Here is a 21,278-nt window from a genome sequence, read left to right on the forward strand (position 1 = left end):
TGTGCATGAATCGCTGAAGGTGGGATTGCAGCTGTATAGGGTCCTGGTGAGGCCACACCTGGAGTACTGTGTGCAGTTTTGGTCTCCTTACTTGAGAAGGGATATACTAGCATTGGAGGGGGTGCAGAGAAGATTCACTCGGTTGATTCCAGAGTTGAGAGGGTTGGATTATGAGGAGAGACTGAGTAGACTGGGATTATACTCATTGGAATTCAGAAGAATGAGGGGAGATCTTATAGAAACATATAAGATTATGAAGGGAATAGATAAAGTGGAGGCAGGGCGGTTGTTTCCACTAGCAGGTGAAACTAGGAGTAGAGGGCATCACCTCAAAATAAAGGGAAGCAGATGTAGGACTGAGGTCAGGAGGAACTTCTTCACCCAAAGGGTTGTGAATCTGTGGAATTCCTTGCCCAGTGAAGTGGTTGAAGCTACCTCGCTGAATGTTTTTAAGGCAAGGCTAGATAAATTTTTGAACAGTAAAGGAATTAAGGGTTATGGTGAGTGGGCGGGTAAGTGGAGCTGAGTCTCAAAGATCAGCCATGATCTTATTGAATGGCGGCGTAGGCTCAAGGGGCCAGATGGCCTACTCCTGCTCCTAGTTCTTATGTTCTTATATTAAAACTCACTGTCATTCTTTATACCTTGCATGGTCTAGTCACAATGACACTGCGCATTTCTGTACTGGAGAAAGGAATTATTCAATCATTTAAATTATGCAATGTTTGCAATAGAGAGATTGGTGTTAATGAAAAACCGCATCACCAGTTAAACAGAATTCAGCAATTTTGAATTAAGAGGCTGAGATTACAGAAAGCGGTAGTGACTCAAAATTATAATCTCAACGTATCTTAGTGCAACCATGAAAATTTGCGTAAGATCAAATTGTTTGTATAGGGTAGGAGAAGGGGACAGGAATGGAAGTGATAAAAGCAAAATAATGCAGATGCTGGAAATCTGAGTTAGAAAACAGAAATGCTGGAGGAATTCAGCAGGTCTGGCAGCATTTGTGAAGATAAAAGCAAAGTTAACATTCTGCCTCATCTTCAGAACTTCCCGCTCAGGATAGAAGTAAAACCATTTGAGCATTGCTGATGCAGGGAGGAGGTTACAAGACAAGGGAGCATATTTTTAAGGTGAGAGGAGAGATATTTAAAAAAGACATGAGGGGCAACTTATTTACACAGAGGGTTGTTCACGTGTGGAATGAACGTCCTGAGAAAGTGGCGGCTGCAGGAACCGTTACAACATATAAAAGACACTTTGATAAGTACATCCAACATCCCTAACATCGATTGGAACCTCCTAAGTGCAAATAGTTTGGATGGAGCAGATTTTGTCAGGTTTGCCCAGGAAGGATTGCTGACTCAATATGTAGATAGGCCGACTAGAGGGGAGGCCATATTGAATTTAGTGTTAGGCAACGAACCAGGCCAGGTGTAAGATCTCTTGGTGGGAGAGCATTTTGGTGATAATGATCACAACTCCCTGACCTTTACTATAGTCATGGAGAGAGATAGGAGCAGATGGTATGGGAAAGTATTTAATTGGGGGAGGGGGAATTACAATGCTATTAGGCAAGAACTACGGAGCACCAACTGGGGTCAGATGTTCTCGTGACAGAAATGTGGAGGTTGTTTAGGGAGCATTTGCTACAATGGCTGGATAGTTTGTCCCACTGAGGCAAGGAAGGGATGGCAAGGTGAATGAAACTTGGATGGCAAGACATATGGAACATCTAGTCAAGCTGAAGAAGGAAGCTTACTTAAGGTTGAGGAAGCAAGGATTAGACAGGGCTCTAGAAGGCTACAAGGTAGCCAGGAAGGAACTGAAGAATGGCTTCAGACAGTGAGAAGAGGATATGAGAAAACCTTGGTGGGTAGGATTAAGGAAAACCCCAAGGTGTTCTATGCTTATGTGAGGAACAAGAGGATGGCCAGAGTGAGAGTAGGGCCAATCAGGGATAGTGGAGGGAACTTGTGTGCAGAGTCAGAGGAGGTAGGGGAGGTCCTTAATGAATACTTTGCTTCAGCATTCACCAGTGAGAGGGACCTTGACGTTTGTGAGGACAGCATGAAACAGGCTGATATGCTCGAACAGGTTGACGTTAGGAAGGAGGATGTGCTAGAAATTTTGAAAAACATGCGGGTAGATAAGTCCCCTGGGCCAGACGGAATATTCCCAAGGTTTTTAAGGGAAGCGAGGGAAGAGGTTGCTGCCCCTTTGGCAATGATTTTTGCATCCTCACTGTCCAGTGGAGCAGTACCAGAAGATTGGAGGGTGACAAATGTCATTCCGTTGTTTCAGAAAGGGAATAGGGATAATCCTGGAAATTACAGACCGGTCAGTCTTACTTCTGTGGTGGGCAAATTATTGGAGAGGATTCTGAGAGATAGTATTTATGATTATTTGGAAAAGCACAGTTTGATTAGAAATAATCAGCATGGCTTTGTGAGGGGCAGGTCATGCCTCACAAGCCTTATTGAATTCTTTGAGGATGTGACAAAACACATTGATGAAGGTAGATCAGTGGATGTAGTGTATATGGATTTTAGCAAGGCATTTGATAAGGTTCCCCATGGTAGGCTCATTCAGAAAGTAAGGAGGCATGGGATTCAGGGAAACTTGGCAGTCTGGATACAAAATTGGCTGTCCAATAGAAGACAGAGAGTGGTAGTAGATGGAAGGTATTCAGCCTGGAGCTCGGTGACCAGTGGTGTTCCACAGGGATCTGTTCTGGGACCTCTGCTCTTTGTGATCTTTATAAATCACTTGGATGAGGAAGTGGAAGGGTGGGTTAGTAAGTTTGCTGATGACACGAAGGTTGGTGGAGTTGTGGACAGCGTGGAGGACGGTTGTAGGTTGCAACGGGACATTGACAGGATGCAGAGCTGGGCAAAGAAGTGGCAGATGGAATTCAACCCAGAAAAGTGTGAAGTGATTCATTTTGGAAGGTCGAATTTGAATGCAGAATACAGGGTTAATGGCAGGATCCTCGGCAGTGAGGAGGAACAGAGGTATCTTGGCGTCCATGTCCATAGACCCCTCAAAGTTGCGACCTAAGTTGATAGGGTTGTGAAGAAGGCATATGGTGTGTTGGCTTTCATTGGCAGGGGAATTGAGTTTAGAAGCGGTGAGGTTATGCTGCAGCTCTATAAAACTCTGGTTAGACCACACTTGGAATATTGTGTTCGGTTCCGGTCACCTCATTGTAGGAAAGATGTGGAAGCTTTAGAGAGGGTGCAGAGGAGATTTACCAAGATGCTGCCTGGACTGGAGGGCAGGTCTTATGAGGAAAAGTTGAGGGAGCTAGGACTTTTTTCATTGGAGCGAAGAAAGATGAGAGGTGACTTGATAGAAGTGTACAAGATGATGAGAGGCGTAGAGTGAGTGGATAGTCAGAGACTTTTTCCCAGGGTGAAAATGACTATTACGAGGGGGCATAATTTTAAGATGATTGGAGGAAGGTATAGGGGAGATGTCAGAGGTAGGTTCTTTACACAGAGAGTGGTGGGCGTGTGGAATGCGCTGCCGGCAATGGTAGTGAAGTCAGATACTTCAGAGACTTTTAAGCGACTCTTTGGATAGGCACATGGAGGATAGTATAATGTAGGGTATGCAGGGTCGACTGATCTTAGGATAATAGGTCGGCACAACATCGTGGGCCGAAGGGTCTGTACTGTGCTGTACTGTTCTACGTTCTATCAATAAAAAAGGTTTGGAGGAATATGGGCCAGGAGCAGGCAGGAGGGATTAGTTTAGTTTGGGACCAAAGTGTCTGTTTCCATGTTGCATGACTCTATGACTCTATATTTTAGTCCACCTGACATAAACCACTGATATTCATGTTCTTCTTGAATCAGGTACCTGAAGTTTGTTTACAATACTACATTCAAGACTCCAATATCACAGACATAGACACACTGTCTGGATTCTGTCCTTACTAATGTCACTGTACATTAAACACACATAACTGACTGTCCATACTGACTCTATTGCACAGGGAGAGTGGCTGAAGACCTTACACCAGAACACAGTTAAAAAGAACACAGTCTTCTCTATGCTCTAATACAAAACTGCCTGTGAAAGAAAGCGTTGCACAGATTGGACATTATTTTGGTCATAACTGCCTCCAAATTGTTTAAGGAATGATACAATGTTAAAAAGGGGAAAAAAAGCATCCATTTTCCTCTGCCCCCAATTTCTCCTTCTACATCTCTCCCACAATCCTCTAAGTCAGTAAGTTACACAGAAGCCCATTCCTTACCATGACCCAGCAGCCTCACAGACAGTAGCAACATACAGGGAAAGATACAATGAGCTGTGACCAAGTGGGACCCATGGTTGGTTTGATTTACAGTGATTTTGATTAACATTCATTGCAAATTTGCAAATCGTCATTCAAAAGAAAAACATCACAGTGTTATAGAGTTGTACAGCATGGGAATAGACCTTATCCATGCCAACCAGGTATGCTAAATTGATTTAAATAAATCATAGAATGACTACAGTGTGGAAACAGACCCTTTGACCCAACAAGTCCACACTGTTCCTCAGAGCAACACACCCAGACCCATCACCCTATAACCCACACATCCTGAACACTAAGGGCAATTTAAGCACAGCCAATCCACCTAATGTGCACATCTTGGGACTGTGGGAGGAAATTGGAGCAAACCCATGCAGACACAGGGAGAATGTGCAAACACCACACAGACAGCTACCTGAGTTTAGAATTGAACCCAGGTCCTTAGTACTGTGAGGCAGTAGTGCTAAACACTGAGCCACTGTGCTGCCTAGTCCCTTTCACAAGCATTTGGCCCATATCCCTCTAAACCCTTCCTATTCATGTACCCATCCAAATGGCTTTCAAATGTTATTGTTGGCCTCCACCACTTCCTCTGGCACCTCACTCATCACTTTGAGAGAGTTTCATATGTTCTTGGACAGTATTTAGGAAAGAAATATTCTAATAAAAATCGACTTCCTTTGATTTGACATTTATGATGACGACTCAGTAAATTTCAGAAATGTACGCCAGTCGTCTCTGAGAATTTATCTTCAATCTCATCATTGTTCCCTTTCTATACGTCTTTTTCTTTTTTTTTCCAATCAGGATATGGAACAAGGTTGAACCAGCTGTTGGAAAAATGCATAATGCCTTTACATTCTTTGTTGACGACATTGTGAAGGTGATCAATCTCACACCATTTCTTCAACATTCGGGTCATTAGTTCTGGATCCTGCTGGCCCCAAACTGCTCCATTGTAATTCTCGACAAAATCCCATAAGCAACTCTCTATAAAGGAATGAGCGTGGCTAAATCTGCATTATTAGCTTAATGTCCTAATTCTACACAGAGGAAGGTGTGGGATGGCAGACGTTTGATTGATATTATATCCTTGTCCAGATAGGTGCCCCTTTACTTCCACAGCAAGTCTATCTGACAGCCATCAGATTGCAAAGTTATCCGATGCAGTTCAGTGCTGAGGTCTACCTGTAAACAACAGAATAAAGGCTCATCAATTACAAGTTTTAATATTTTAAATGACCCTTCCCTCCAAATGCTGTACCCTCCCTCCACACAAAGCTCACTGGTTGAGTACCAGTTCCTGAGAGCACTTTGTAATTGGCTGCAAGGTGGGTCACGGGGAGAGGAGAACCTGGGTTGAATTAGTCTTAAACCTGCAGCCACCTTCCCCATTGTTCCACAAGACAGTCTCTCATTTCAACTTCGAGAGCCAGTGCCCTGTGAACCACAACACAGCATACGTCAAATAAAACTTTAGCTCAAACGGATACAAAAACAACCCCTCAGTCTTCAGATCGAGTGAGAATCCAATGACTATTTATGACCACATTCCTGCTGTGTTCCATGGCTCATGCTGAAATATTGCTGTGTAATAGGCAAATATGTGTCTGTTTGAAATCTAAATGTGAGCTATCACATGATTGAGTCAATGGATGAATGTACCAAATTCTCAATTGCTCTACCTGTTCTCACACATTGCATCCTTCACCAAGGTACATTAAAGAGACGGGGCACAGCAGAGATGCTGCGACATAACCAAATTGCCACATTTGCCTTTCATTGATTTCTCACAATCTCTATGGAGCCTGATAACTTAAAAAAAAATTAAAATTAGAAAAACTACATTTTCAAAATCAGTCTTCAAACATAACACTCTCAAGGCCCTCACAATGGGGACACACTGCCGAGTTCTAAAAGTGTACACATTAGATAAAACAAATTCAATAAAGCACATTATAAGCACTGTATTGTGAAGTGAAAATCCAAGGTCTCCACATTATTCCCCTGTCAGATTATCCCAAGCAGCCCACAACGTGTTGACAATAAACCCAAACTGAATTAGGAACAAGCAACACATTTGATTCCAAAATTAATCAAGCATCTAAGTAGATGAGAATTTCCACTTTGTATGATCAGAGATTCAGGAATACTGCTCATTCTTAGCATGGGCACCAATTTAATTTTAGAAAGTACTGGAGAAACCTAAAACTGCTAGTAGCAGCTTCTTTCTTGCTGTTATTAGACTTCTGAATGAAGCTTTCAAATTTCAAATGTCGATCTTGCTCTTTGTGCACCTTCTCTGCAGCTGTGACATTGTATTCGTTGCTCTGTTCTATTACTCTAATGCACTTTCTGTGGTTTCATCTGCCTACGCTGTACACAAAACAAAACTTTTCACTGTACCTAGGTACATGTGCCAATAATACGTCAAATCAAAATCAAATCAAAAAGGTATTTGTGGACAGAGAAACAAGAGTTATTGTTTCAATCCAATATAACTCTTTGGAATAAATGCAGTGTAGAGCTGGAGGAACACAGCATGTCAGGCAGCATCAGAGGAGCAGGAAAGTTGATGTTTCGGGTTTACACTCTTCAGGTCCTGTTGACTTTCCTGTTCTTCTGATGCTGCCTGGCCTGCTGTGTTCCTCCAGCTCTACACTGTATTGACTCTGACTTCAGCATCTGCAGTTCTTACTACCTCCGAGTGACCCTTTGGAATAGGTGTTTGCAGGGCCGGAATTTCCACACAGATTGACACCACAATCACCTTTTTTTTATCATGAAAGGAGGGAGTTCTGCATTTCTGAGAGGAGATCCCACCCAGGTCTTCATTGGAAACACAGAGCCATGCTTCCATCCTGTCAGATCCCTCGTAGCACAGGTCTGTCAGAGGTAGGAAAACCATGTGCCATTTCCACAACAGTAACCTGCTGGATTCTGAAATTCAAGGAGCTTAGCACCCACTTTTACTGCCCAGGGATAAGTAAAAAAGGTAAGTATAAGGTCAGAGTGTCAGGACGGCAGGTCTATAGTTGAATACAGTACCAGCCAAGTGCCATGCAAGCATTCCAGCTAAGCAGGGAACCCCAGCCAGATAGATTGTCAGCTGGGCAGGTGGCAGAATTTCAAGGGATGCATATTGGCAAGCGGCCCAAGTAAACGATGAATGTTGAGGGTAAGTGAATGGGTGTGATGAGTTCTGGCAGGGGCAGGGGAGAGTATTTGTCAAATTTATGCTGTCGAATTGGGTTCAGCAGCAGTGAAAGGGGTGTTGGATCCCAGGACGGAGGGTATGGATGCGGGGAGCCAATCCAGAGCATGGGAATATTGATTGATTGATTCCCGAATGGAAGTGTTGGGGGTGGGTTGGTTCTGAAGGAGATGAATGGGGCTTGGTTCTTGGGAGAGATGAATTTGCTTCAACTCTTTGAGGAGGAGATGGGTGGGCGAGGGGTTGGAATGCGGGGTGTGGTGGAGCTGGGTTGGTGAGTCCGATCCAACTGAGTGAAGATGAGTTGGGTCTGGAGTGGAGTCGAGGGAGATGGCAGGTCCTAGGGAAGACATGGATCCTTGGTCAGGATCTTGGCTATAAAAGTGGTGGGATGTTGAGCATGTGTGAGGTAAGGATTGGGTCATGAGGAAGCAATAACCTCATGGTATTGCCACTAGAACTCCCTCCATAGCACACAGACTGCAGTGATACAAGCCAGCAACTCATCACAAGCTTCTCAAGGGCAATTAGGGATGGGCAATAATTCTGGCTGACCCAGTGATGCCCGCATCCCATGAGTAAATGACATAAATTGACTCATAATCCAAAAACCCAGCTAATGTTCGGGACACCTGGGTTTGAATCCCACCATAGAAGATGGTGGAATTTGAATTCAATTTTTAAAAAAATCCTTGAATTAAGAATCTAATGATGATCATGAAACCATTGTCAATTGTAGAACAAACCCATCTAGTTCATGAACGTTGCGAGGGTTTAAATCTGGCATCCTCACCTGGTCTGGCCTATATGTTACACCAGACCCACTCTCAATTGCTCATTGAAATGACCTAGCAAGTCATTCATTTGTATGAATTGCTACCAAAACTCAACAAAGATATGAAACTGAACAGAGTACCTGACATTAACCTAGGCACCAGAATAAACAATGAAAAACAAAGCCCGTTGGCCCTGCAAAGTCCTCCTCTCTAACATCTGTCAAAATTGGGAAAGCTGTCTCACAGACTCGTCAAGCAAAGCCTGACATTGTCATACTCACAGAATCATACCCTACAGACAATGTCCCAGACATCACCATCACCATCCCTGGACATGTTCCATCCCACCAGCAGGACAGACCCATTATGGCCGGGGTATACAGTCAGGAGACAGTTGCCCTGGGAGTCCTCAACATTGACTCCAGACCCCTTGAAGTCTCATGGCTCCAGGTTAAACATGGATAAGGAAACCTCCTGCTGACTATCACATACTGCCCTCACTTGGCTGATGAGTCAGTACTCCTCAATGTTGAACAACTCATGGAGGAAGCACTGAGGGGAGCAAAGGGACAAGATGTACTCTGGGTGGGGGATTTCGACGTCTATCACCACGAGTGGCTCAGCAGTAGCACGACTGATCCAGCTGGTTGGGTCCTAAAGGACATAGCTGCTAGAACAAGTCTGCGGCAACTGGTGAGGGAACCAACAAGAGGGAAAAACATACTCGACATCATCCTCGCCAATCTGCCAACTGCAGATGCATCTGTCCATGACAGAATCGATAAGACTGACCACAGTCTTTATGGAGACAAAGTCCCGCCTTCACACTGAGAATAATCTCCATTGTGTTGTGTAGCACTGTGATCATGCTAAATGGGACAGACATTAAACAGATCTAACAACTGAAGACTGGGCATCCATGAGGTGCTGTTGGCCATCAACAGCAGCAGAACTGTACTCCAGCACAATCTGTAACCTCATGGCCTGGCGTATCCCCCACTCAACCATCACCATCAAACCAGGGGATGAACCCTGGTTCAATGGAGAGTGCAGGAGAGCATGCCAGGAGCAGCACCAGGCATACCTGAAGATGAGGTCTCAACCTGGTGAAACCACCAAACAGGACTATTTGCATACCAAACAGCGAAAGCAGGAAGTGATAGACAGAGCTAAGTGACCCCACATCCTTAGATCAGATCTAAGCTCTGCAGTCCTGCCACATCCAGTTGTGAATGGTGGTGGACAATTAAACAACTCACTGAAGGAGAAGGCTCCACAAATATCCATGTTCTCAATGACAGAAAAGCCCAGCACATCTGTGCAAAAGATAAGGCTGAAGCATTCGCAGCAATCTTCAGCCTGAAGTGCCAAGTGGATGATCCATCTCGGGCTCCTCCAGCGGTCCCCAGCATCACCCCACCAGTCGTCAGTTAATTTGATTCAAACCACGTGATATCAAGAAATGGTTGGAGGCACTGTATATTGCAAAGGTTACGGACCCTGACAATAGTCTGGCAATAGTACTGAAGACCTGTGCTCCAGAGCTTGCCATATCCCTAGCCAAGCTGTTTCAGTTCAGCTACAACGCTGGTATCTACCCAAGAATTTGGAAAATTAGTGAGGCATGTCCCATACACAAATAGCTGGACAAATCCAACCTGGCCAGTTACCGCTTCATTAGCCTCCTCTCAATTATCAGTAAAGTGATGGAAGGTGTCAGTAACAGTGCTATCAAGCAGCACCTGCTCACCAATAACCTGCTCAGCGATGCCCAGTTTGGGTTCCACCAGGGCCACTCAGCTCCTGACCTCATTACAGCCTTGATTCAAATATGGACAAAGGAATTCCAGAAGTAAGGTGAGAATGACAGCCCTTGACATCCAGATTGCATTCAACTGAGTGAGGCATCAATGTGCCTTAGCAAAATCAGAGCCAATGGGAATCAGGGGCAAACTCCACTAGTTGGAGTCATATGTGGCACAAAGGAAGATGGTTGTAGATGTTTTTTGGTCACTCATCCTAGCTCGGGGCCACCTTTGCAGGAGATCCTCAGAGTAGTGTCCTAAGCCCAACTATCTTCAGCTGCTTCATCAACAACCTTCCCTCCATTACAAGGTCAGATACGATGAATGTTCAACAATGATTGCTCAATGTTCAGCACTAGTAAAGCTTTCCAAAAGGCCTTTGCCTACATGCAAGGCTGGTCCAAAAGGTAAGAACACATGCAGTCCAAGGTAAGTTAGCAAATTAGATTCAAAATTAGCTTGCAGGTAAGAGGCAAAGGGTGATGGTAGAGGGATATTTTTGTCATTGAAATCTTGTAAGCAGCAGTGTACCACAGGGACCAATGCTAGGACCCTTGCCATTTGTTATGTACATTAACAACTTGGATATGAATGTAAAAGGTATAATTAGAAGGTATTTGAAGATCGCAGCAGAGTAAAACACTCCTGCCAGAGCTCCTCTGCTCCATCTGTACTTTTTCTTTCTTTTCCTTTCTCTCTATGTTTTATCTTTTACTTTTTCTCTCCTGTTAGCCCTGGAGATGAATCCTGGAGCAGTAGCAGGAGTGGGCTGTGAGCCCTGGAGCAGTGCGTGGGCTGTGAGCCCTGGAGCAGTGCGTGGGCTGTGAGCCTCGGAGCGGCACGTGGGCTGTGAGCCCCGGAGCGGCGCGTGGGCTGTGAGCCCCGGAGTGGCGAGTGGGCTGTTGGTCCCGGAGCAGTGTGTGGGCTGTGAGCCCTGGAGCAGCGCGTGGGCTGTGAGCCCTGGAGCAGTGTGTGGGCTGTGAGCCCCGGAGCAGCGTGTGGTCTGTGAGCCCCGGAGCAGCACGTGGGCTGTGAGCCCTGGAACAGCACGTGGGCTGTGAGCCCCGGAGTGGTGCGTGCGCTGTGATCCCCAGAGCAGCACGTGGGCTGTGAGCCCTGGAGCAGCAGGCAGACAGCAAGTCCTGTGCAGAGACCAGTGCAGGGGATTGCAGTCCTGGAACTTGGAGCAGCTGAGTGCCCATACAGAGGGACTTGAGGCCTGGGGCAGAGCGACAGCAGCTGTTGGACTGGGGTCTGGTGCGGGCAGTCAGACCATGTGTGAACGCCCTTCGCTGAGCCGCTGCAATGTTATGTTTATTTGAAATTTTTTAACCTGGCTGGAAAGTAAATACTTTAATGATGTCTTATTTCTAACTTATTTTTTAAACTCTGTAAAGTAATGCAACTCCTACTTATTCCTCTTTTATATCCAAGGTTTGTATCTAGGTACTTGCACCTAAGAGGCAGACATTGTGAAAGCTTTTTGCTGTGTTTCTACAATAAAGCAAACACAAAAATAAAGCATATTCTATTCTAAAAGAAATTACAGATGACTCAAATATTGGTGATAATGTTGATAGTGGGGAGGATGGTTTCAGTTTATAGTCAAATATTGATTAGCTGGTATATTGGGCAGAGCAATGGCAGATGTACTTTGATCCTGATCAGTAACGAGGTGATGCATTTTGGAAGGTTTAATCAGGGAAGGACGTACACAATGAATCAAAGATCCCTAGGGAGTATGTAAGAACAAAGGGACCTCAGTGTACAAGTCCATAGATGCCTGAAAGTGTCAGCACAGGTAGACAGAGTCATGAAGAAGTCATACAGGATGCTTGTTTTCATTAGCTGGGGCATAGAATATAGGAGCAAGGAAGTCTTGTTACAACGTTACAAAACATTGGTTAGGCTACAGATGGAGTACTGTGTGCAATTCTGGTCACCACACCATTGGAAGCATGTGATTACATTGGAGAGGGTGCAGATGAGATTCACCAGGATGTTGCCTTGGATGGAAAGTCTCAGTTTTGAGGAAAGATTGGATAGGCTGGGTTTGTCTTCCTTGATACAGAGGAGGTTGAGGGGGGGATCTGATTGAGGTAAAAAATCTTGAGAGGCATAGACAGAGTAGATCGTGAGAATCTTTTCCTCATGGCAGATGGGTCTAAGACCAGAGTTTAAAGTGAGGAGTAACTGGTTTACAGGGAATTGAGGAAAACTTTTTTTCATCTAGAGGATGGTGGAAATATGAAATGTGCTGCCTGAGAGGGTGGTGGAGGCAGATACTCTCGCAATATGTAAGATGTGTCTGGGTGTGCACTTAAAATGCCAGGATATAGTAGGCTGTAGTAGGCAAGTAAATGGGATTAGTGTAGTTTCGTGTTTGTTGGTCAGCACAGACATGGTGGGCTGAAGGGCTTACTTCTCTGCTGTTTGACTCTATGTTTCCATGTCTGTATGATTCAGTAACCATTTGCAACTCCTCAGATACGGAGGCAGTTCATATCCAAATGAAGCAGGACCTGCACAATATCCAGGCTTGGTCTGACAAGTGGCAAACAGCATTCGTGTCACACAAATGCCAGGAAATGGCTATCACCAATAAGAGACAATCTATCTACTGTCCCTTGACATTCAATGGTGTTACCATCACTGAATACCCCACTACCAACATTCTGGGGGTTACCATTGACAAGAACTGAACTGGACTCACCACATAAACACAATGGTTACAAGAGCAGATCAGAGGCTAGGAATACTGCAGAGAGTAACTCACCTCCTCACTCCACAAAGCTTGCCCACCGTCTGTAAGACACAAGTTTTGTCAGCAAAACTAAAGAACTGAGCATTGACTTCAAAAAGAAAGGAGAACACACCCCCATCTACAGATTGAGAGGGTGGACAGTGTCAAGTTCCAAGGAGTGATGATAAAGGACAACATGTCCCGGAGTTCCCACATAGATGTGACAGTCAAGTTTGCACAACAACGCCTCTTTTTCCTCAAGCAGTTCAGGAAATTTGGCATGTCCATAATGTCCCTCACCAACTTTTACAGATGCACCATTAAAAGCATACAGTCCAGGTATATAATGGCCTGGTATGGGATTTGCTCTGTCCAGGACCGTAAGAAACTACAGAAGGATGTGTGCACAGCCCAGACCATCAGGGAAGTCAACCTTCCATCCATGGGCTCCATTTACATGGTTCGCTGCTGTGGAAAAGCTGCCAACATCATCAAAGGCCCATCGCACCCCAGTAATAATCTCCTGCAAACTCTTCTGTCAGGCAGAAGATACAGAAGCCTGAACACACACACACGAGCAGGTTCAAAAACAGCTTCTTCCCTGCTGTTATTAGACTGATGAATGGACTCTCTAACTTCAAATAATGCTGATCTTGTTAATGTTGGTCGTGCCCAATGCATGCCCTGTGCGAAGTAACTTGTCTGCCTCTGTCTAGTTCTTTTCTCCCCCTATGATCTGTACATCCTTGCTTACTATGATCTGCCTGTACTGCTCATCAAAAAGTCTTTTCGCTGTACTTAGGTACATGTGACAATGAATCAAATCAAATCAAGTCAGGCGTGTGATGGAATATTCCCCACTTGCCTGGATCAGAGCAGCTCCAACAACACTCATGCTATCCTGGACAAAGCAACCCACTTGATTAGACCACATCCAAAACTTCCACTCTCTCCATTACTGACACTCAGTAGCAGCAGTAGCTTCAAGATGCACTGCAGAAGTTCACCAAGGCTCCTTAGACCGCACTTTCCAAACCCATGACCACCTCCAGCTCAAAAGACAAAGGTAGCAGATATATGGGAACAACACCGCCTTCAAATTCTTCTCCTAGCCACTCACTATCGTAACTTGGAAATATATCATTGTTCATTCACTGTCACTAAGTGAAGATCCTGAAATTACCTCCCGAAGTGCATTGTGGGTCTACCTACAGCAGGTGGACTGCAGTGGTTCAAGAAGGCAGCTCACCACCACCTTCTCAAGGGGCAACTACGGACGGGCAATAAATGCTGGGCCCAGCCAACAATGCCTACATCTCGTGAATGATTTTTAAAAAAATATTGGGTAGATTCTTGGGAGTTAAACTTGTTTTTATAGACCACCTGGACTGGATACTTGCTATCGCCACTCATTCCTTCACCAAAGCAATTTCTCCCATCCTCCTTGATTTATCTATTGACCCCCTCCCCAGCCCCACTTTTCACTTGACAGCCACCTAACCCACTCTCAATGTAACTGGTACACTACCCATCCTTACTGCTCCTTACTCAGCTGCCATTCTACTCTGGCATCCTACTTGCTATTTGACTGGCACCTGATTAACCAAACACTTACAAATCTGGCAGCTGACTCCTGTCCTCCACCCATCCAGTTAGCATCCTGCTTTCCTGGCACTCTACACACCTGGTACTCTACATAGCTAGCATCATACCCTCCCTACCCACCTGGCACCTTTCGCTCCCAGCACCCTGAAGTCACACTTACTTTACGTACCTAACATTTGACCACAACTGTCAAAAGGTCTGCCTGTGATTTTGGGCTATTATACTTTGGAAAACAGCACCTGACTGCCATGAAAAATAGGCAAGGTTTACTCTCTTCCGACAGCTCTGCACGAGAAAGAACTGCTGATGCACAGTAGTAGAAGTGGGAAGTATCTTGAAGAGAATATAACTCTGTGTTTCAGAGGGAACACTGAGAATACTCTCCACTCCGAAATGTTGAATTCTTTCCCGTTGTATGATGGGGAATGTGTGTGAGATTCTATTCCTCAGAAAATCAGCCCAATGTGATCAGCAGTGTAGGTATCCCAGGGAGTGAGGTGAGATTGGCTTGAAGTGCTAAACATGAAATTATAAACAGTGACTGGGCTGGATTAATTGATGAACCAGGACAGTGAAATGAGGTGAGAAAATACCAGAGACTGACTGTAATTTCTTCCTCCGCACTTTGAAAGAGCTGCCTGTACTTGAACAGCTGCCTGTTTACAATGATTGTGCTGGTTTGTGTGATTTGAAGTTGATGACACTGGAGGGGAGCCAATGACCTGCAGTTGGTTTGAAGTTGCTCTTGCCTGCATTTCCAAGCACCTCATTTCTTCTGGCAGGGGGATTAGAAGTCAATGTTGTGTCAGATTTACAGAACCTGGGAGAATCTGGAAATGATGGTGTGTCCCCAGAATCAGTAGCAGCAGGAGGACTGTTTCCAGGTGAACTTGTTCCAGGGTAAAAGCTGCTGAACTTGAGGAACAGTTAGAAATACTCCATATTACATGGGAAGAGGAGGTTGTGTTGGAGAGCTCAGTGTAGGACAAAGTCAATCTGCTCCCAGGGACAAATAATGAGGCTGAGCGATAAACCAGAGAAAAGGGATGGAATTCAACAGAGGCAGAGCAGGAACATCCCAAAATGTCTGAAATAATCCTGATGAATTTACAGGGATGGATATCAATGATGCAGACGGCAAAGTGTCAAACTGCATCTTTTTATTTTCTTTATTTTGGTACAGCAGACCTTAAAAAAAAGGGAAGATGCTGCTTTAAACTCTGGAGACTGTCAAAAGTGATGGTTGCAGTTTCAAGACTACTGTTTACTTGAGCACTCTGCAAGTTGTATACATGATTGGATTTTTCTGGAAGAGTGAGAGCAGAAGTAGACATCATGGAGCCGATAGGTTCTGAACTGACGTGAGCTGCTCGACAACAATGCTGTGCTTGCCTCCTGACCAGGAGACCATGGCTTGGGTTGGTCAATGCAGAAGACAACCACTCAGCCTTGAAAGATCTCTCTCTCATGTGGAGGCAACTGCCTGGCACTTACTTTTCTCTGTAAACTTCCTGTAGAAGGAGGGAAAAAACACCCTTAAAGACAGTGCAAGGACAAATTCTCAGCCAATAAATGAAAGACAGCATTGATGTGCAAACAACCGTGTGTGAACATCAAAGAACAAAAAGAAATTGGAAATCAAAGGAACAAATCATTGAATGCTGTTGTCCAGGAAGAAGCTCTCTCTGTTTCTCTGACTTTTTTAAAATTTTCTTTGCATATTTTATCTGCCTTAGTGCAACTGCTTGTGTGTGAAGGGGGGATTTTAAGAAGTGAAAGAGTTTGAGCTGTTGGATTCTGATTTAGCAATTCCTACTTCCTAATTGCCATTGGTCAGACAGTTACTTTGTAATAAACAGATATAGACTTGTTAAGTACAGAAACAATTTGTGTTATTTTCTAACCCAAGTTTCGTCAGTTGGATCAATTGGGTACTTTGGATAGTTTGATGAAATATTTTCATGTTTGTGTGATCTCCGGGAATAATGGGATATTGGTTTCCAGTGCTTGACCCCACTGACTTGTGACAAAAAGCAGCTCCAGCAAGGAAAATCACTGGCAAACTCACCACACTGTAATATACCCAGACAGAGATGTAAACATAGAGGTAGGGTTAAAAACGTGTTCTATTTCTGGGGTAGACAAGCTTACCTGCACTCACAAGAGGTAGCCCAATATTTGGCTTTGACTGAATTTGAACTGACTGACTGTCCTGTTCTCTCTCACTCACAAACTGATTTCAATCCTGAACTTCAACAAAGAACAAAGAACAGTACAGCACAGAAGGAAGCCCATCGGCCCAACAAGCCCACACTGATATGTGACGCCTGTCTAAACTAAAAACATATAGCCACAATGTGGTCTGTTTCCCTCTACTCCCCACCTATTCCTCTATCTGTTAAAATACCTCTTAAACATTGCCATTCTATGCACCTCCACCACCTCGTATGAGAGCATATTCCTGGCACTTACTACCCTCTGTGTAAAATACTTGCCTCTCACATCTCCTTTAAATGTACCCCCTTTTACCTTAAACATACGCCTCCAAGTAATTAATATTTCTACCCTGGGATAGACTATCCACCTGTCCATGCCTCTCATAATTTTGTAAACTTCCTTCAGGTTGCCCCTCAGCCTCTAACGTTTAAGTGGAAACAATCTGAGTTTGTCCAATCTCTCCTCATGGTGAATACCCTCCAAACCAGGCAACATCCTGGTAAATCATTTCTCTACCTTCCCCAAAGCTTCCATATCCTTCTGGTAGGGGAGTGACCAGAACTGTACATCTTTACGAACGTAGGTTAACGAAAATTCCATACAGCTGCACAAGACTAGTCAAGTTTTATACTCTGTGCCCCAACCGATGAAGGCAAACATGTCATATGCCTTTTTGACCACATTATTCACTTGAGTTGCCACTTTCAGGGAACGGTGGACCTGTATGGCTAGTGTTCTCTTTATGTTGATGCTTCTAAGTGTTCTGCTATTTAATGTACACGTTCCCTCTGTATTTCAAAATGCATCACCTTGCATTTGTCTGGATTAAACTCTATCTGCCTTTTCTTCACCCAAGTCTCCAGCCTGTCTATATCCTGCTGTATCCTCTGGCAATCCTCCTCACTATCTGCAGCTCCCCCAGTCTTTATTTCACCTGCAAACATACCAGACCATCTACATTCTCCTCAAAATCATTTATATATACAACAGGGGTATCAGATCTCCTGTCAGAAAAGCATGCTTCCACTGCTATTCTCTGTCTTTTACGTCTAAACTAGTTTTGTATCCATTTTACCAGCTCACCACGGATCCCATATGACTTCATCTTCTGTGGCAGCCTGCCTGGGGGACCCTGTCAAAGGCCTTGCTGAAGTCCATGTAGGCAACATCTACTGCCCTGCCCTCATCAACCATCTTCGTCACTTCCTCAAAAAAACCTCAAATCAAGTTTGTGAGACACCACCTCTCCCGTACAAAGCCAAGCTGCCTGTTGTTAATAAGTCCATATTTTACCAAATGTGAATAAATCCTGTCCTAAGAATCTTCTTCAATAATTTCCCCACCACTGACATAAGACCCACTGGCCTGTATTTTCCCAGATTAAACCCTGTTGCCCTTCTTAAACAAAGGAACAATGTTGGTTATTCTCCAGTCCTCTGGGACCTCACCTGTTGGCATTCTGGGATAGATCCCATCAGGTCCTGGGAACTTATCGACCCTAATGCTTTTTAAAGACTCACCAACCACGATCTCCTTATCCTTTGAGAATACCGATGCAAAGTATTCACTAAGGACCTTTCCTACTTCCTTCGGCTCCACATGTAAATCTCGTCCTTTGTTCTTGAGTGGACCTGCCCTTTCTCTAACTACCTTCTTATTCCTTATGTATGAATAAAAAACCTTAGGATTTTCCTTAGAGATAGTAGGATTTTCCTTAATCCTGTTTGCCAAGGTCATTTCATGCAGACTCTGACTCCCCGTTTACCAGAATGAGAAAAGATTTGATCCTGGTTCCACTCCAGCTCTGTGTCAGGGATTAATTAGTTGAGTCACCAATTAAAACTGCTCCCACCCTCCTGGGGAATGGTTCCCCTGACATCTACTGTCTTAGCCACACCCTCTGACCTTAAATGAATAAGCCATTTCAACATAGTATGGGTGTGAAATGAACTGGTGTATAGAGACAAGCCCCATTGTCTCAAAAGAACATGAGAGAATGTTAGTACAACTTTTGCTGGAAAAAGACTGAACTAATATTCACTAGACTGGGGAGTTTCCAAACTAATGGTCCCCATCCACCAATGAACAAAGTGCAGTCTGAATAATTGAGAGAAACATTGATTTTTGGAAAGAAAATTATCCTGGTCTTCTTTCAGATTCTGTAAATGATTTGTCTGGAGCTGAAACTGAAATAAAGCAGTGAACACCCTATGTGCCTGTAACTAAGTAGAATCTCAGTTCAGCATGATCCATCGTTGCACATATAGAAACTGGGATTTAGCTTGTCGTGTAAAGTTTATTATTTCATTTGTCAGATTGACAGACATTAGCAGCTTTTACCAACCACAGTTCAAGCAGTTAGCTCTGTGCAATTCTCGTAACATCCAGCCAAGGGTGTGTCGCTGAATAATTCTTTAGGATTCAAGGACAAGAAGATCACATTCTTTAATGAAGAAAGCAGAGGGATGCCTTTGTTCACGGGTTCTTGATATGCAGATATGCTCCCATTGAATGCTTTCAAGAAAAAACAAACTGGTTTGTTCGGATTTAGTCTAGCTGTTGATTCAATGCTGCACATGGCCAATGGGGAAGGGTTTAGTTCACTGGAGCTCTGTAAAAACATAGTTCCGGGTTCTGTGGTTGGGTGTGGGTGCCTCACAGTCGCTGTGTTTTCAGGGAAGACCTGACCAGACATCAAGGTGCAGGGCTGGATGAACACAGCAGGCCAAGCAGCATCATAGGAGCAGGGAGGCTGACGTTTCGGGCCTAGACCCTTCATCAGAAAAGGGGGAGGGGAAGGGGGTTCTGAAATAAATAGGGAGAGAGTGGGAGGCGGATAGAAGAGGGATAGAAGAGAGGATAGGTGGAGAGGAAACAAACAGGTCGAAGAGGCAGGGATGGAGCCAGTAAAGGTGAGTGTAGATAGGGAGTTAGGAAGGGGATAGGTCAGTCCAGGGAGGACGGACTGGTCAAGGGGGCGGGATGAGGTTGGTCGGTAGGAGATGGAGGTGCGGCTTGAGGTGGGAGGAGGGGATAGGTGGGAGGAAGAACAGGTTAGGGAGGCAGGGACGAGCTGGACTGGTTTTGGGATGCGGTAGGGGGAGGGGAGATTTTGAAACTTGTGAAAACCAGACATGACTGATTTCATCTGGTCAGTGCTAATTCATTTGGCCAAGTAGTTTGACAGTGTATCTGTCAACTCATCTAGTCTTAATAATGTATTATGGGAAGTGTAAATTAAGAAAAATACCTGATACCAGCATTAAGATAATTCTCAATAATCATGGAATAGTTCTGATAACTGGAGATGGTTCTGTAATGGTCACAGTGAACAGAGAGAATGATTAAAAAGTAAGTAAAACAGCCCAATTACTGTTTGATTTTGGAGCAAGCATTAATTGTTTCCCAATCAGGTGGAAATCCCCATGTTCTTGTTGATTTTACCCCTTCCCCATGTAGAGTTACTGGGGAGATACTATGACCTTTTTCAGGAGCCCCCAGTCCCTTCCTAGTCAATATGAACTCCCACTCTATAATGGAGAATTGCAATCTCTTACTATCACCATTCCCTTTGTGACCCCAGGACAATGAAGACCATCCCCAGCCTCGAGTCACTGTCTTTCCCCAGAGCACCGTCGCCTGCCTCCTGACCAGTCCCTGACTGTTATTTGACTGATGCCCCAGAATTAATCATGGTCCTACCCCTGGACCAACTTGGCACAGCAACCCTGCCTGACCACAGCCCACCCTGCCTGACCACAATCCACTCTGCCTGACCATGGCCCACCCTGCCTGACAACAATCCACCCTGCCTGACCACAATCCACCCTGCCTGACCACAGCCCACCCTGTCTGACTATGGCCCACCCTGCCTGACCACGGCCCACCCTGCCTGACCATGGCCCACCCTGCCTGACCATGGCCCACTCTGCCTGACAATGGTACACCCTGCCTGGGGTGTTTCTAAAGCACCCAAAGAGACTTAAATCTAGTCCCACGATTAGTTCTATTGGCCTCAGGACTGACCATGAAACAATCCCCAGAATGCAAGGTCACCGAGCCCCAGACTCTCGAAAGACTAAGTATCTGGCTGCCTGAGTGTAAGCCCTGGACAGGAAAAGGATGACCCCTCACCCTGTACACCCCGACCTACTCTCGTCTCCCATCACCCCTCTAAGGACTACTCCCCTTTGACTTTCACACATAGCTGTTCGCTGGAAACACATAAGCTGTTGGCACTTGAAGCTGTCATATTGCTGTAGTATAGTGCTGTACTGCAATATGTTGATCCCTTTGACTGTTCAATGCTCCCCATCGTAACAAGCTGCCTACCTCTCCATTTACAGTAAAAAGAAAAGTAAACAACAGAGGTTTTTGTTTTCAGGCTTCAGTTCTGAAGAAGAGTCATATCAGAATTGAAGAGTTAATTCTGTTTCTCCCTCCACAGATGCTGCCAGATTGCTGAGTTTATCCAGCAATTTATTTCTGTTTTTATTCCATATTTCCAGCATCCACAATGTCTTGTGGTTTGTTTTTATTTAAGCAACAGAGACAGGCAGCCTGTAACTGAGCACTGACCACCCTGTGTGCCTGTAACTGACCACAGAGC

At 44.7% G+C, this 21,278-nt stretch overlaps 1 pseudogene; it reads right to left on the minus strand.

The window, feature by feature from the left end:
* Positions 1–4,916: 4,916 nt before the first annotated feature.
* The window catches only part of LOC125484647, a 198,935-nt pseudogene continuing 182,573 nt past the window's right edge, over positions 4,917–21,278 (minus strand).

This window comes from Rhincodon typus, chromosome 13 (genome assembly GCF_021869965.1).
Source record: "Rhincodon typus isolate 14 chromosome 13, sRhiTyp1.1, whole genome shotgun sequence".
NCBI classification, from domain to species: Eukaryota; Metazoa; Chordata; class Chondrichthyes; order Orectolobiformes; family Rhincodontidae; genus Rhincodon; species Rhincodon typus.